Source organism: Symphalangus syndactylus, chromosome 3 (genome assembly GCF_028878055.3).
Source record: "Symphalangus syndactylus isolate Jambi chromosome 3, NHGRI_mSymSyn1-v2.1_pri, whole genome shotgun sequence".
In the NCBI taxonomy this organism is placed as follows: domain Eukaryota; kingdom Metazoa; phylum Chordata; class Mammalia; order Primates; family Hylobatidae; genus Symphalangus; species Symphalangus syndactylus.
The window spans coordinates 104228550-104240829 of NC_072425.2; the positions used below are offsets into that span (position 1 = coordinate 104228550).

General features: G+C 40.8%; 1 protein-coding gene across 2 annotated transcripts in view; it reads left to right on the top strand.

Annotated features, from left to right (window-relative positions):
- LOC129479473 (26S proteasome complex subunit SEM1) overlaps nucleotides 1-12280 on the top strand; it is a 100176-nt gene that overhangs the window by 78577 nt on the left and 9319 nt on the right. The gene's annotated exons all lie outside the window — the stretch shown is intronic.

Here is a 12280-nt window from a genome sequence, read left to right on the forward strand (position 1 = left end):
TCTAACTTCACTGAAGAGCTCTTGGTGGTAACCGTGGGTTGCTCACCATGTCCTGTGGATTTCTCCCACAGAGTGACTTAACAAGGTACAGATTCTGCCTTACCACTCCAGTAACGTTGCTCATGATGACCCAGTCACCATGACCTTCCCTTTGTCAAGTTCTTTTCTTTTTTTCAGAGTTTTACTCTGAAACTCTGACCAGGAACCAGAAGTTATAAGCCCTTCTTTTGACTTCTCATAGGTGCCTTGTGCTCTGATTGGAACACTCACCTTGCTTCACCTTGTGTTATATATCCTCCTTGACATTCTTATATTGCACACCTTTCCAGATGGTAGGAACCTGATGAAATACCAATAGTCTGTTGCATTGAATTGGTTTAATTTGGTTTTGAGCCTAGAGGTTTGCTAAAATTGTTTGGTTTTCTTAAAAAAGACATTGATTCTTTTAATTAAACAAGAGTATATTATGGAAAAATTAGAAAAATGTATAACTACAAAATGAAAATGCCCATTATACTACCAGTTAGTGACAGATTTGTTATCTTTTTGAAGTATTACTTCCTTTTTTCCTAAAATTTTAATCAATTATTTAATTTTTCCAATAAATAATAAATTATACCAAGGTCATTTATAAAATGATCATTCTCCCTGCTGATTTGAACTGATTTTAGCAAATTGAAGTAATTTTTTTTGTATTACAATATTGGTTGAAATGTCACTTCAGTGACACTAAAAAGGTTGTCAAAAGTAGCTATCTCCACCTCCTTGCCTCTCATTCTAAAAGGTATCACATACCCGTCAGCTTCACCAAGATTGCTCTTTTCAAGCTAGGTAGTGCTCTCTATTTTGTTTGTATATTGCTTGAACTATCCACAGGATTTAGCACAGTTGACTACCCCTTGCCTGAACTACTTCCTTCTGTCTGCTTCAATACCTGTCTGGTTTTTCTCCAGCCACCCCAGCTATCTTCTTCCTGTTTCCCTTGCTGCCTTGCTCCTTTTCTGTGTGTCCTCCAAATGCCAGCATCCAGGCACCATTTTAGGACTCCTTTGCCTCCCTAACATGCTGATTTGTGCTTTGGCTTTAAATATAGTCATCGATTATTGCCCAACATGGATATCTCGAGCCAACTTATCAGGACACCAGATTTCTATAGGTTACTGCCTGCTTGTTACTTCCTCAAAATCTCTGATAGACATCTAAAACTTATTATATTTGAAACTTTTGATTCCCCACACCCACTCCCATCCTGGTCTTTCTCTAGTCTTCTTAGTATCACGCAGCCAGTTCTTTTAGACCATAACTAGGAATTATCCTTGATTCTTTTATTTTCTTCAGTGTCCCAATTCAATCTTTTTGACTTTTCCTCCGAAACATACCCCAAATTAATTCACTTCCTTCCAACTTCACTGCCCCTACTTCATCCTGGCCACTTTCATCTTTCCCAGACTACTCTGATAGGCTCCTGTCTGGGTTGGCCATTTCCATACTGGCTCTTTGTAGTTCATTCTACAAATAGAAACCAGAGTGATCTTTATAAATGACAAGTCAGACTGTCACTCCTCTACTTTAAAACCTTCCAAGATTTCTTTATTATACTTAAAAAATAAAATCCAAGTTCTTTATCTTGGGTACAAAGTCCTGCAAAAATCTAACTCCTGTCAACCTCACATATTCTTGCCCCCTTGCCTACTCTGCTCCACCATACTTCTTTCCGTTTCTTGACTATGCCAAGCCTGATACTTTCTTTGAAAGGTTCTTTCAGGGGTGGAGCCAAGATGGCCGAATAGGAACAGCTCCAGTCTCCAGCTCCCAGCCCCAGCGACACAGAAGACGGGTGATTTCTGCATTTCCGCTTGAGGTACCGGTTTCATCTCACTAGGGAGTGCCTAACAGTGGGTGCAGGACAGTCGGTGAAGTGCACTGTGCGCGAGCCGAAGCAGGGCGAGGCATTGCCTCACTCGGGAAGCACAAAGGGTCAGGGAATTCCCTTTCCTAGTCAAAGAAAGGGGAAACAGACGGCACCTGGAATATCAGGTCAGTCCCATCCTAATACTGCGCTATTCCAACGGGCCTGGAAAACGGCACACTAGGAGATTGTGTCCCGAACCTGGCTCGGAGGGTCCTATGCCCATGGAGTCTCGCTGATTGCTAGCACAGCAGTCTGAGATCAAGCTGCAAGGCGGCAGCGAGGCTGGGGGAGGGGCACCCACCATTGCCCAGGCTTGCTTAGGTAAACAAAGCAGCCAGGAAGTTCGAACTGGGTGGAGCCCACCACAGCTCAAGGAGGCCTGCCTGCCTCTGTAGGCTCCACCTCTGGGGGCAGGGCACAGACAAACAAAAACTCAGCAAGAACCTCCACAGACTTAAATGTCCCTGTCTGACTGACAGCTTTGAAGAGAGTAGTGGTTCTCCCAGCACGCAGCTGGAGATCTGAGAACGGACAGACTGCCTCCTAAAGTGGGTCCCTCACCCTTGAGCAGCCTAACTGGGAGGCACCCCCCCAGTAAGGACAGACTGACACCTCATTCAACCGGGTACCCCTCTGAGACAAAACTTTCAGAGGAACTATCAGACAGCTGAATTTGTGGTCTCACGAAAATCCGCTGTTCTGCAGCCACCGCTGCTGACACCCAGCCAAACAGGGTCTGGAGTGGACCTCTAGTAAACTCCAACAGACCTGCAGCTGAGTGTCCTGTCTGGTAGAAGGAAAACTAACAAACAGAAAGGACATCGACACCAAAAACCCATCTGTACATCACCATCATCAAAGACAAAAAGTAGGTAAAACCACAAAGATGGGGAAAAAACAGAGCAAAAAAACTGGAAACTCTAAAAAACAGAGCACCTCTCCTCCTCCAAAGGAACGCAGTTCCTCACCAGCAACGGAACAAAGCTGGATGGAGGATGACTTTGATGAGTTGAGAGAAGAAGGCTTCAGACGATCAAACTACTCTGAGCTACGAGAGGAAATTCAAAACAATAGCAAAGAAGTTAAAAACTTTGAAAAAAAAATTAGAAGAATGGATAACTAGAATAACCAATGGAGAGAAGGGCTTAAAGGAGATGATGGAGCTGAAAGCCAAGTTTCGAGAACTACGCGAAGATTGCAGAAGCCTCAGTAGCAGATGCGATCAACTGGAAGAAAGGGTATCACTGATGGAAGATGAAATGAATGCAATGAAGAGAGAAGGGAAGTTTAGAGAAAAAAGAATAAAAAGAAATGAACAAAGCCTCCAAGAAATTTGGGACTATGTGAAAAGACCAAACCTACGTCTGATTGGTGTACCTGAAAATGATGGGGAGAATGCAACCAAGTTGGAAAACACTCTGCAAGACATTATCCAGGAGAACTTCCCCAATCTAGCAAGGCAGGCCAGCATTCAGATTCAGGAAATACAGAGAACGCCACAAAGATACTCCTCGAGAAGGGCAACTCCAAGACACATAATTGTCAGATTCACCAAAGTTGAAATGAAGGAAAAAATGTTAAGGGCAGCCAGAGAGAAAGGTCGGGTTACCCACAAAGGGAAGCCCATCAGACTAACAGCTGATCTCTCAGCAGAAACTCTATAAGCCAGAAGAGAGTGGGGGCCGATATTCAACATTCTTAAAGAAAAGAATTTTCAACCCAGAATTTCCTATCCCGCCAAACTAAGCTTCATAAGTGAAGGAGAAATAAAATACTTTACAGATAAGCAAACGCTGAGTGATTTTGTCACCACCAGGCCTGCCCTAAAAGAGCTCCTGAGGGAAGCACTAAACATGGAAAGGAACAACCGGCACCAGCCACTGCAAAAACATGCCAAACGGTAAAGACCATCGAGGCTAGGAAGAAACTATAGCAACTAACGAGCAAAATAACCAACTAACATCATAATGACAGGATCAGATTCACACATAACAATATTAACGTTAAATGTAAATGGGCTAAATGCTCCAACCAAAAGACACAGACTGGCAAACTGGATAAGGAGTCAGGACCCATCAGTGTGCTGTATTCAGGAAACCCATCTCACGTGCAGAGACACACATAGACTCAAAATAAAGGGATGGAGGAAGATCTATCAAGCAAATGGAAAACAAAAAAAGGCAGGGGTTGCAATCCTAGTCTCTGATAAAATAGACTTTAAACCAACAAAGATCAAAAGAGACAAAGAAGGCCATTACATAATGGTAAAGGGATCAATTCAACAAGAAGAGCTAACTATCCTAAATATATATGCACCCAACACAGGAGCACCCAGATTCATAAAGCAAGTCCTGAGTGACCTACAAAGGGACTTAAACTCCCACACAATAATAATGGGAGATTATAACACCCCACTGTCAGCATTAGACAGATCAATGAGACAGAAAGTTAAATAGGATATTCAGGAATTGAACTCAGCTCTACATAAAGTGGACCTAATAGACATCTACAGAACTCTCCACCCCAAATCAACAGAATATACATTTTTTTCAGCACCACACCACACCTATTCCAAAATTGACCACATAGTTGGAAGTAAAGCTCTCCTCAGCAAATGTAAAAGAACAGAAATTATAACAAACTGTCTCTCAGACCACAGTGCAATCAAACTAGAACTCAGGATTAAGAAACTCACTCAAAACCGCTTAACTACATGGAAACTGAACAACCTGCTCCTGAATGACTATTGGGTACATAATGAAATGAAGGCAGAAATAAAGATGTTCTTTGAAACCAGTGAGAACAAAGACACAACATACCAGAATCTCTGGGACACGTTCAAAGCAGTGTGTAGAGGGAAATTTATAGCACTAAATGCCCACAGGAGAAAGCAGGAAAGATCCAAAATTGACACCCTAACATCACAATTAAAAGAACTAGAAAAGCAAGAGCAAACACATTCAAAAGCTAGCAGAAGGCTAGAAATAACTAAAATCAGAGCAGAACTGAAGGAAATAGAGACACAAAAAACCCTTCAAAAAATTAATGAATCCAGGAGCTGGTTTTTTGAAAAGATCAACAAAATTGATGGACCGCTAGCAAGACTAATAAAGAAGAAAAGAGAGAAGAATCAAATAGATGCAATAAAAAACGAAAAAGGGGATATCACCACTGATCCCGCAGAAATACAATCTACCATCAGAGAATACTACAAACACCTCTATGCAAATAAACTAGAAAATCTAGAAGAAATGGATAAATTCCTCAACAAATACACCCTCCCAAGACTAAACCAGGAAGAAGTTGAATCTCTGAATAGACCAATAACAGGTTCTGAAATTGTGGCAATAATCAATAGCTTACCAACCAAAAAGAGTCCAGGACCTGATGGATTCACAGCTGAATTCTACCAGAGGTACAAGGAGAAACTGGTACCATTCCTTCTGAAACTATTCCAATCGATAGAAAAAGAGGGAATCCTCCCTAACACATTTTACGAAGCCAGCATCGTCCTGATACCAAAACCTGGCAGAGACTTAACCAAAAAAGAGAATTTCAGACCAATATCCTTGATGAACATTGATGCAAAAATCCTCAATAAAATACTGGCAAACCGAATCCAGCAGCACATCAAAAAGCTTATCCACCATGATCAAGTGGGCTTCATCCCTGGGATGCAAGGCTGGTTCAACATACGCAAATCAATAAATGTAATCCAGCATATAAACAGAACCAAAGACAAAAACCACATGATTATCTCAATAGATGCAGAAAAGGCCTTTGACAAAATTCAACAACCCTTCATGCTAAAAACTCTCAATAAATTAGGTATTGATGGGACATATCTCAAAATAATAAGAGCTATCTATGACAAACCCACAGCCAATATCATACTGAATGGGCAAAAACTGGAAGCATTCCCTCTGAAAACTGGCACAAGACAGGGATGCCCTCTCTCACCGCTCCTATTCAACATAGTGCTGGAAGTTCTGGCCAGGGCAATCAGGCAAGAGAAGGAAATAAAGGGTATTCAATTAGGAAAAGAGGAAGTCAAATTGTCCCTGTTTGCAGATGACATGATTGTATATCTAGAAAACCCCACTGTCTCAGCCCAAAATCTCCTTAAGCTGATTAGCAACTTCAGCAAAGTCTCAGGATACAAAATTAATGTACAAAAATCACAAGCATTCTTGTACACCAATCACAGACAAGCAGAGAGCCAAATCATGAGTGAACTCCCATTCACAATTGCTTCAAAGAGAATAAAATACCTAGGAATCCAACTTACAAGGGATGTGAAGGACCTCTTCAAGGAGAACTACAAACCACTGCTCAATGAAATAAAAGAGGATACAAACAAATGGAAGAACATTCCATGCTCATGGGTTGGAAGAATCAATATCGTGAAAATGGCCATACTGCCCAAGGTAATTTATAGATTCAATGCCATCCCCATCAAGCTACCAATGACTTTCTTCACAGAATTGGAAAAAACTACTTTAAAGTTCATATGGAACCAAAAAAGAGCCCGCATCGCCAAGTCAATCCTAAGCCAAAAGAACAAAGCTGGAGGCATCACGCTACCTGACTTCAAACTATACTACAAGGCTACAGTAACCAAAACAGCATGGTACTAGTACCACAACAGAGACATAGATCAATGGAACAGAACAGAGCCCTCAGAAATGATGCCGCATAGCTACAACTATCTGATCTTTGACAAACCTGACAAAAACAAGAAATGGGGAAAGGATTCCCTATTTAATAAATGGTGCTGGGAAAACTGGCTAGCCATATGTAGAAAGCTGAAACTGGATCCCTTCCTTACACCTTATACAAAAATTAATTCAAGATGGATTAAAGACTTATATGTTAGACCTAAAACCATTAAAATCCTACAAGAAAACCTAGGCATTACCATTCAGGACATAGGCGTGGGCAAGGACTTCATGTCTAAAACACCAAAAGCAATGGCAACAAAAGCCAAAATCGACAAATGGGATCTCATTAAACTAAAGAGCTTCTGCACAGCAAAAGAAACTATCATCAGAGTGAACAGGCAACCTACACAATGGGAGAAAATTTTTGCAACCTACTCATCTGACAAAGGGCTAATATCCAGAATCTACAATGAACTCAAACAAATTTACAAGAAAAAAACAAACAACCCCATCAAAAAGTGGGCAGAGGAGATGAACAGACACTTCTCAAAAGAAGACATTTATGCAGCCAAAAAACACATGAAGAAATGCTCATCATCACTGGCCATCAGAGAAATGCAAATCAAAACCACAGTGAGATACCATCTCACACCAGTTAGAATGGCCATCATTAAAAAATCAGGAAACAACAGGTGCTGGAGAGGATGTGGAGAAATAGGAACACTTTTACACTGTTGGTGGGACTGTAAACTAGTTCAACCATTGTGGAAGTCAGTGTGGCGATTCCTCAGGGATCTCGAACTAGAAATACCATTTGACCCAGCCATCCCATTACTGGGTATATACCCAAAGGACTATAAATCATGCTGCTATAAAGACACATGCACACGTATGTTTATTGCGGCACTATTCACAATAGCAAAGAGTTGGAACCAACCCAAATGTCCAACAACGATAGACTGGATTAAGAAAATGTGGCACATATACACCATGGAATACTATGCAGCCATAAAAAATGATGAGTTCGTGTCCTTTGTAGGGACATGGATGAAACTGGAAAACATCATTCTCAGTAAACTATCACGAGGACAAAAAACCAAACACCGCATGTTCTCACTCATAGGTGGGAATTGAACAATGAGAACTCATGAACACAGGAAGGGGACCATCACACTCCGGGGAATGTTGTGGGGTGGGGGGAGGGGGGAGGGACAGCATTAGGAGATACACCTAATGCTAAATGACGAGTTAATGGGTGCAGGAAATCAACATGGCACATGGATACATATGTAACAAACCTGCACATTGTGCACATGTACCCTAAAACCCTAAAGTATAATAAAAAAAAAAAAAAACGAAAGTTTCTTTCCCCTGCATTTTCATGGCTCACTTCTTCTAGCCATTCACTTATCAGATTAAATGTCACTTCCTCAAGTCAAAATTATACCACCCTACATGAATTATCTTTATTTTTCTTATTTATTATATATATATTATATACATATCTTATAAATTATATATATATGCATGTATGTGAGAGACAGAAAAAGAGCATTGTCTATCTCTCCAATCAGAATACAAAGAGAAACAGACTCTTGTCTACCATATTCACTGTTGTATCCTCAGTGACTAGAATAGTGCTTAGAGCATTATTTTTAAATAAATGAATGAATGTGACATAGGCTAGAATTTTATCTACACTTGCCTTTGTTTTTGTTTCTTATTTTCTGTTCTAATGATCTACCTGTTCTTTCATCAAACAGGTAAACAAGTAAAACAGAAATGGAAGACTCCATCTCAATTGCCACAGTTGTCACATACATTTTAATATTTGGTAGGGATAGCCAAAGTTCTCCCTTATTACACTCATTATTCTAAACATTCCTGGCTAGTATCGCCTGTTTGTTCTCCAAGTGATCTAAAAACATACTATATATTTCTTTATTTGCTCAATTTTCATAGGTTCAGCATAAAGACTCTGTGTGTTTCTTGTTAAGTCAGCTAGTTTATATTTTTCTTGCTATTGTGAACAGCATATTGCCCACACAAGGAGAGGTCACGCATTTAGGTTACCTACCTAGCCTTTAAAGACATTTGAGTTTGCACCTCCTGATATACAGGAAAACTAATACTTGTCCATATTTATTTTCTATGTAATATTCACAGTGGACTTTTTCATTGGTTTTTAGCAGATCTTCAACTAATTTTCTTTAATTTTCTAGGCAGTCTATTATATCATCTGCAAATAACAATCTTTTTTTCCCTTCCCAAGAGTTAAGCCCTTTACTCCTTTTCCTCCCTAGTCTGGTTGCATTCAGTAGAACTACCATAACAATATTCAATAATGATGAGTATCCTTGCCTCATAATGACTTTTATATAAATGCCTCTAGTCTCCCTATTAACTATGTTGTTAAATGCTGGTTTTAGATAGATTACCATATTGAGAATGACACAACTTTCTCTCCTAGTTTAAAAGTGTGATATGAGTGTTTTTGGTTGCATAATATATAATGCTTTATATTATAATACATCCTCATTGTTGCCATATTTTTATTATTTCAGTATGGAAATCATCCCAGGAATGTTATAATATTGCCTTTATCTGATAGGACATTAAATATTGACTGTGTATCCACTATGTTCAAAACATTGTGCTATTTTTGAGCTCTGAAAATAAGTAGATTAAAGAAGGTTTAAATGTGGATGTGGTAATCCAACCTCATGTTTAATGCTATTTCAGTCCCCACCATCATCTACCAAAATGTTAGATTTGTTATTACAAAATACCAAAGCAAGCAGTTGCTACCCTATATATATATATATATTTAGAACCATCACATTTTCTCCCTGTAAGCTATGTCTGTTTTTCCTATGACAATTAAAGGTGTTTTTCCAATTCCTTCTTGAAATATCTTAAATAATGAGTCCTAACCTGGATGCATATGAGAATTAGCTGAGGTTTGAAATATTCTGATGTTTGGGCCCTTCCCTAAACTAATTAAATCTGAACTACCAGTAGTGGGTCCCAGGCAATTTTATTATTGAAAAGCAACATTCAGCCAGTAGAGTCACTCAGTATTGAACCAAGCACTTTGTTTCTGGCCCTCCAAGAATTCAAGAAAATAAAAAAAACTCTACACCAGTTATTGTCAAACTTTGCTTAGAAATTAAGGGGCAATTAGAAATATCAGGGTGCATTTAAAAATTCAAGGTACAGGATTGGTAAGGGGCAGAGCAAGAAGGCAGAATAGAAGTCTCCACTGATTGTCCCCCAACCCCTGCAAACACACTAATCTAACAACTGTCTGCAAAAAAAAAAAAAAAGCACCTTCATAAGAACAAAAAATCAGGTGAGCATTCACAGTACCTGTTTTTTAAAAAATTATTATTATACTTTAAGTTCTGGGATACAGGTGCAGAATGTGCAGGTTTGTTACATAGGTATACACATGCCATGGTGGTTTGCTGCACCCATCAACCTGTCATCTACATTAGGTATTTCTCCTAATGCTACCCCTCCCCTAGTCCGCCACCCCCTGACAGGCCCCAGTGTGTGATGTTCCCCTCCCTGTGTCCATGCGTTCTCATTGTTCAGCTCCCACTTATGAGTGGGAACATGCAGTGTTTGGTTTTCTGTTCTTGTGTTAGTTTGCTGAGAATGATGGTTTCCAGCTTCATCTAAGTCCCTGCAAAGGACATGAACTCATACTTTTTATGGCTACATAGTATTCCATGGTGTATATGTGCCACATTTTCTTTATTCAGGCTATCACTGATGGGTATTTTGGTTGGTTCCAAGTCTTCACTATTGTGACCAGTGCCACAGTAAACATACGTGTGCATGTGTCTTTATAGTAGAATGATTTACAATCCTTTCGGGATATACCCAGTAATGGGATTGCTGGGTTAAATGGTATTTCTGGTTCTAGATCCTTGAGGAATTGCCACACTGTCTTCCACAATGGTTGAACTAATTTACACTCCCACCAACAGTGTAAAAGCATTCCTATTTCTCCATATCCTCTCCAGCATCTGTTGTTTCCTGACTTTTTAATGATGACCATTCTAACTGGCATAAGATAGTATTTCCTTGTGGTTTTGATTTGCATTTCTGTAATGACCAGTGATTATGGGCATTTTTTCATATGTTCGTTGGCTGTATAAATGTCTTCTTTTGAGAAGTGTCTGTTCATATCATTTGCCCACTTTTGATGGGGTTGTTTGTTTTTTTCTTGTAAATTTGTTTAAGTTCTTTGTAGATTCTGGATATTATCCCTTTGTCAGATGGATACATTGCAAACATTTTCTCCCATTCTGTAGGTTGCCTCTTCACTCTGATGATAGTTTCTTTTGCTGTGCAGAAGCTCTTTAGTTTAATTAGATCCCATTTGTCAATTTTGGCTTTTGTTGCCATTGCTTGTGGTGTTTTAGTCATGGAGTCTTTGCCCATGCCTATGTCCTGAAAGGTATTGCCCAGGCTGTCTTCTAGGGTTTTTATGATTTTAGGTCTTACATTCTGGTTTTAACTTTATATCACTGAGAGAGGCACTGAAGAGGTAGGTAAAACAGTCTTGAATCACTGACACCACCCCTCCCTCATCCTGTGACAGCAGTGGCATGGTGCAGAGAGCTTTTCTGTGCACTGGGGAGAGAGAGAGTGCAGCAATTATGAGGCATTTAGCTCAGTGCTGTCCTATTATAAAAGAAAAAAACTGGATGAAACTTAGCTGATGCTCACCCATGGAGGGAGTATTTAATCTAGCCCTAAACAGAAGGGAATCACTGACCCCCAGCAGTCTAAACTTGAGTTCCTGCAAGCCTTGCCACCATGGGCTACAGTGGCAGTCTAGGCCACCGGGACTACAACTCCTAGACAAGCCCTAGTGCTGAACTGGGCCCAGAGACAGTGATAGTGGGCTAAGCAGGGCACGTGACCTAATGACACATCAGTCAGGGGAAGCTAAGGGAGTGCTGGCATCACCCTTCCCCTAACCCCAGGCTGCACAGCTTGTGGCTCCAAAAGAGACCGTTTCCCTCCACTTGAGGAGAGGAGATGGAATAATGGGGAAAACTTTGTTTTGCATCTTGGATAAGCTCAGCCACAGCAGGATAGGACATCAGTCAGAGCCATGAGGTCCCCTTTCCAGGCTCTAGCTCCTGGACAACATTTCTATGCATACCTGAGACCAGAAGAGAACCCACTGCCTTGAAAGGAAGGACCTACTCCTGGCAGGATTCATTATCTCCTAACTAAAGAGTCCCTGGGGCCTGAATAACCAGCAGTGATATCCAGGTATCATGGTGAGGGCCTTGGGTGAGCCTCTGAGACTTGCTGCCTTCAGGTGAGACTCAGCCTATTTCCAAATCTGGTGGCTAGGTGGCAAGATGCCTTTCACGTGAAAAACAGAGGAGGGAAAAGTAAAGGGACTTTGTCTTGCACCTTAGGTGCCACCTTGGCTACAGGGGGATAGAGCACCAAGAGGACACTCAGGGTCCCCAGTTCCAGGAGTTGGCTCTTGGATGGCATTTCTGGACCTGCCCTGGGCCAGAGGGGAGCCTGTTCCCCTGAAAAGTGAGTCCCAAACCAGGCAGCATTCACCACAAGCTGACTGAAGAGCTGTTAGGCCCTCAAGGAACATCAGAGGTAGTCTGGCATTACTTCTCATGAGCCTATGGTAGTGGTGGCCACAGGGTGAGGCTCCTCT